We start from the raw sequence: 6321 nt of genomic DNA, 5'->3' as shown, positions 1-6321 counted from the left end.
ATACTTCTCATGTATTCTCTCTCTGTCATAGAAAGTGACTAAAAGGGGTGGAAGCAGGGGACTGGAAATCCTCACCTCCAGTTTTTACTTTCCGAAAAGCAGGAACAGAGAAGGGGGCCAAGTGAAGATTTTTACCTCTAAGGGCCAACCTCTGTTCTTGTTGCTACCTCGCTAAAGCGGGAAATGGCGAATATGTATGAAAAAAATTAATCTATTTATCTATCTATTATACTTTGACGCTGTCTCCCGCATTAGCGAGGTAATGCAAGGAAACAGACAAAAGAATGGCCCAACCCATCCACATACATGTATATATATAAGCGCCCACACAGGCACATATACACAGCTAGACACATACATTTATATATATATATATTTTTTTCTTCATACTATTCGCCATATCCTGCATTAGCGAGGTAGCGTTAAGAACAGAGGACTGGGCCTTTGAGGGAATATCCTCACCTGGCCCCCTTCTCTGTTCTTTCTTTTGGGAAAAAAAAAAAATATATATATATATATATATATATATATATATATATATTTTTTTTTTTTTTCATACTATTCGCCATTTCCCGCGATAGCGAGGGTAGCGTTAAGAACAGAGGACTGGGCCTTTGAGGGAATATCCTCACCTGACCCCCTTCTCTCTTCCTTCTTTTGGAAAAAAAAAAAAAGAAAAACGAGAGGGGAGGATTTCCAGCCCCCCGCTCCCTTCCCTTTTAGTCGCCTTCTACGACACGCAGGGAATACGTGGGAAGTATTCTTTCTCCCCTATCCCCAGGGATAATATATATATATATATATATATATATATATATATATATATATATATATATATATATATATATATATATATATATCTTCAAAGCAAACACCTGATCCACACATCCTCTACCACTTCTGAAACCGCACTGCTCTTCCCCAATCTGATGCTCTGTACATGCCTTCACCCTCTCAATCAATACCCTCCCATATAGTTTACCAGGAATACTCAACAAACTTATACCTCTGTAATTTGAGCACTCACTCTTATCCCCTTTGCCTTTGTACAATGGCACTATGCACGCATTCCGCCAATCCTCAGGCACCTCACCATGAGTCATACATACATTAAATAACCTTACCAACCAGTCAACAATACAGTCACCCCCTTTTTTAATAAATTCCACTGCAATACCATCCAAACCTGCTGCCTTGCCGGCTTTCATCTTCCGCAAAGCTTTTACTACCTCTTCTCTGTTTACCAAATCATTTTCCCTAACCCTCTCACTTTGCACACCACCTCGACCAAAACACCCTATATCTGCCACTCTGTCATCAGACACATTCAACAAACCTTCAAAATACTCATTCCATCTCCTTCTCACATCACCACTACTTGTTATCACCTCCCCATTTACGCCCTTCACTGAAGTTCCCATTTGCTCCCTTGTCTTACGCACCCTATTTACCTCCTTCCAGAACATCTTTTTATTCTCCCTAAAATTTACTGATAGTCTCTCACCCCAACTCTCATTTGCCCTTTTTTTCACCTCTTGCACCTTTCTCTTGACCTCCTGTCTCTTTCTTTTATACTTCTCCCACTCAATTGCATTTTTTCCCTGCAAAAATCGTCCAAATGCCTCTCTCTTCTCTTTCACTAATACTCTTACTTCTTCATCCCACCACTCACTACCCTTTCTAAACAGCCCACCTCCCACTCTTCTCATATATACCTACACCTATACCTACACAGCTTTCCATGGTTTACCCCAGACGCTTCACATGCCCTGATTCAATCCATTGACAGCAAGTCAACTCCGGTATACCACATCGATCCAATTCACTCTATTCCTTGCCCTCCTTTCACCCTCCTGCATGTTCAGGCCCCGATCACACAAAATCTTTTTCACTCCATCTTTCCACCTCCAATTTGGTCTCCCACTTCTCCTCGTTCCCTCCACCTCCAACACATATATCCTCTTGGTCAATCTTTCCTCACTCATTCTCTCCATGTGACCAAACCATTTCAAAACACCCTCTTCTGCTCTCTCAACCACGCTCTTTTTATTTCCACACATCTCTCTTACCCTTACGTTACTTACTCGATCAAACCACCTCACACCACACATTGTCCTCAAACATCTCATTTCCAGCACATCCATCCTCCTGCGCACAACTCTATCCATAGTCCACGCCTCGCAACCATACAAGATTGTTGGAACCACTATTCCTTCAAACATACCCATTTTTGCTTTCCGAGAAAATGTTCTCGACTTCCACACATTCTTCAAGGCTCCCAGAATTTTCGCCCCCTCCCCCACCCTATGATCCACTTCCGCTTCCATGTTTCCATCCGCTGCCAGATCCACTCCCAGATATCTAAAACATTTCACTTCCTCCAGTTTTTCTCCATTCAAACTTACCTCCCAATTGACTTGACCCTCAACCCTACTGTACCTAATAACCTTGCTCTTATTCACATTTACTCTTAACTTTCTTCTTTCACACACTTTACCAAACTCAGTCACCAGCTTCTGCAGTTTCTCACATGAATCAGCCACCAGCGCTGTATCATCAGCGAACAACAACTGACTCACTTCCCAAGTTCTCTCATCCACAACAGACTTCATACTTGCCCCTCTTTCCAAAACTCTTGCATTCACCTCCCTAACAACCCCATCCATAAACAAATTAAACAACCATGGAGACATCACACACCCCTGCCGCAAACCTACATTCACTGAGAACCAATCACTTTCCTCTCTTCCTACACGTACACATGCCTTACATCCTCGATAAAAACTTTTCACTGCTTCTAACAACTTGCCTCCCACACCATATATTCTTAATACCTTCCACAGAGCATCTCTATCAACTCTATCATATGCCTTCTCCAGATCCATAAATGCTACATACAAATATATTATCCCTGGGGATAGGGGAGAAAGAATACTTGCCACGTATTCCCTGCGTGTCATAGAAGGCGACTAAAAGGGGAGGGAGCGGGTGGCTGGAAATCCTCCCCTTTCTTGTTTTTTTTTAATTTTCCAAAAGAAGCAACAGAGAAGGGGGTCAGGTGAGGATATTCCCTCTAAGGCCCAGTTCTCTGTTCTTAACGCTACCTCGCTAACGCGGGAAATGGCAAATAGTATGAAAAAAAAAAAAAATATATATATATATATATATATATATATATATATATATATATATATATTTTTTTTTTTTTTTTTATACTTTGTCGCTGTCTCCCGCTTTTGCGAGGTAGCGCAAGGAAACAGACGAAAGAAATGGCCCAACCCCCCCCATACACATGTACATACACACGTCCACACACGCAAATATACATACCTACACAGCTTTCCTTGGTTTACCCCGGACGCTTCACATGCCTTGATTCAATCCACTGACAACACGTCAACCCCTGTATACCACATCGCTCCAATTCCCTCTATTCCTTGCCCTCCTTTCACCCTCCTGCATGTTCAGGCCCCGATCACACAAAATCCTTTTCACTCCATCTTTCCACCTCCAATTTGGTCTCCCTCTTCTCCTCATTCCCTCCACCTCCGACACATATATCCTCTTGGTCAATCTTTCCTCACTCATTCTCTCCATGTGCCCAAACCATTTCAAAACACCCTCTTCTGCTCTCTCAACCACGCTCTTTTTATTTCCACACATCTCTCTTACCCTTACGTTACTTACTCGATCAAACCACCTCACACCACACATTGTCCTCAAACATCTCATTTCCAGCACATCCATCCTCCTGCGCACAACTCTATCCATAGCCCACACCTCGCAACCATACAAGATTGTTGGAACTACTATTCCTTCAAACATACCCATTTTTGCTTTCCGGGATAATGTTCTCGACTTCCACACATTTTTCAAGGCTCCCAAAATTTTCGCCCCCTCCCCCACCCTATGATCCACTTCCGCTTCCATGGTTCCATCCGCTGACAGATCCACTCCCAGATATCTAAAACACTTCACTTCCTCCAGTTTTTCTCCATTCAAACTCACCTCCCAATTGACTTGACCCTCCACCCTACTGTACCTAATAACCTTGCTCTTATTCACATTTACTCTTAACTTTCTTCTTCCACACACTTTACCAAACTCCGTCACCAGCTTCTGCAGTTTCTCACATGAATCCGCCACCAGCGCTGTATCATCAGCGAACAACAACTGACTCACTTCCCAAGCTCTCTCATCCCCAACAGACTTCATACTTGCCCCTCTTTCCAAGACTCTTGCATTTACCTCCCTAACAACCCCATCCATATATATATATATATATATATATATATAGGGTTGGGGAAAATGATTTGGTAAACAGAGAAGAGGTAGTAAAAGCTTTGCGGAAGATGAAAGCCGGCAAGGCAGCAGGTTTGGATGGTATTGCAGTGGAATTTATTAAAAAAGGGGGTGACTGTATTATTGCCTGGTTGATAAGGTTATTTAATGTATGTATGACTCATGGTAAGTCAAGAGCTTTGGCACTATCAACACCAAACTGACCAGTATCAATACACTTTCAAATGTCAGAATTTACCACCATGCTGAAGCTCTTCTTCCCAAAAGCTCAAGATTCACTTAGGCACTTTCCACACACAGTTGCATGGGTTTAAAGATATCATGCTGAGAAAAAAATATACACCATTTTATTCATTTTCACATAAACAATGTACATGCAAATCACAAAACAATGAAGCAATACATAATGGGGACCACATGTGGGTTAAAGCCTTGTCTGTTAAGAGGGCTAAGTGAACCTAATTAAGAGCATCAAGTGACACTTAGCAGAGTGAAATTCTGATCTGGATCAATCCAATATTTTCCTCTACCTAACCCTTAAATGGCTCCCATTGTCATCTAATGACTGTGTTGAGGATGGCTTCCATTGTCATGTGATTTAACTTTTCCCAACTCTTTAACTCTTCCAGTGCTACAATCTTCAATCAAGGTGAGCACAGTAGAGAGCTTCTGGTGTTAATCCAGAAACTAAATTTCCTGCCATAAGCTTAATTCTGCACACACTGTGGACTCTAGTTGCAGGCTACAGATAGCAATCCAAACAAAGGAAGAGTCATTGGAGAACCTTGCAACCCTCCAAAAGAAGGAACAGAGGGGGCCAGCTGAGGATATTCCAAAAAAGGCCCAGTCCTCTGTTCTTAGCGCTACCTCGCTAACGCGGGAAATGGCGAATAGTTTAAAAAAAAAAAAAAAAAATGACTCATGGTGAGGTGCCTGAGGATTGGCGAAATGTGTGCATAGTGCCATTGTACAAAGGCAAAGGGGATAAGAGTGAGTGCTCAAATTACAGAGGTATAAGTTTGTTGAGTATTCCTGGTAAATTATATGGGAGGGTAAGAGAGATGTGTGGAAATAAAAATAGCGTGGTTGAGAGAGCAGAAGAGGGTGTTTTGAAATGGTTTGGGCACATGGAGAGAATGAGTGAGGAAAGATTGACCAAGAGGATATATGTGTCGGAGGTGGAGGGAACGAGGAGAAGTGGGAGACCAAATTGGAGGTGGAAAGATGGAGTGAACATGCAGGAGGGTGAAAGGAGGGCAAGGAATAGAGTGAATTCAATCGATGTGGTATACCGGGGTTGACGTGCTGTCAGTGGATTGAATCAGGGCATGTGAAGCATCTGGGGTAAACCATGGAAAGCTGTGTAGGTATGCATATTTGCGTTTGTGGACGTATGTATATACATGTGTATGGGGGTGGGTTGGGCCATTTCTTTCGTCTGTTTCCTTGCGCTACCTCGCAAACACGGGAGACAGCGAAAAAAAAAAAATATATATATATATATTATCCCTGGGGATAGGGGAGAAAGAATACTTCCCACGTATTCCCTGCGTGTCGTAGAAGGCGACTAAAAGGGGAGGGAGCGGGTGGCTGGAAATCCTCCCCTTTCTTTTTTTTTTGTAATTTTCCAAAAGAAGCAACAGAGAATGGGGTCAGGTGAGGATATTCCCTCTAAGGCCCAGTTCTCTGTTCTTAACGCTACCTCGCTAACGCGGGAAATGGCAAATAGTATGAAAAAAAAAAAAAATATATATATATATATATATATATATATATATATATATATATATTTTTTTTTTTTTTTTGCTTTGTCGCTGTCTCCCGCGTTTGCGAGGTAGCGCAAGGAAACAGACGAAAGAAATGGCCCATATATATATATATATTTATTTTATTTATATTTATTTATTATACTTTGTTGCTGTCTCCCGCGTTTGCGAGGTAGCGCAAGGAAACAGACGAAAGAAATGGCCCAACCCCCCCATACACATGTATATACATACGTCCACACACGCAAATATA

This window comes from Panulirus ornatus, chromosome 16 (genome assembly GCF_036320965.1).
Source record: "Panulirus ornatus isolate Po-2019 chromosome 16, ASM3632096v1, whole genome shotgun sequence".
Taxonomy (NCBI): Eukaryota; Metazoa; Arthropoda; class Malacostraca; order Decapoda; family Palinuridae; genus Panulirus; species Panulirus ornatus.
Note: the sequence above shows the minus strand (reverse complement) of the source record.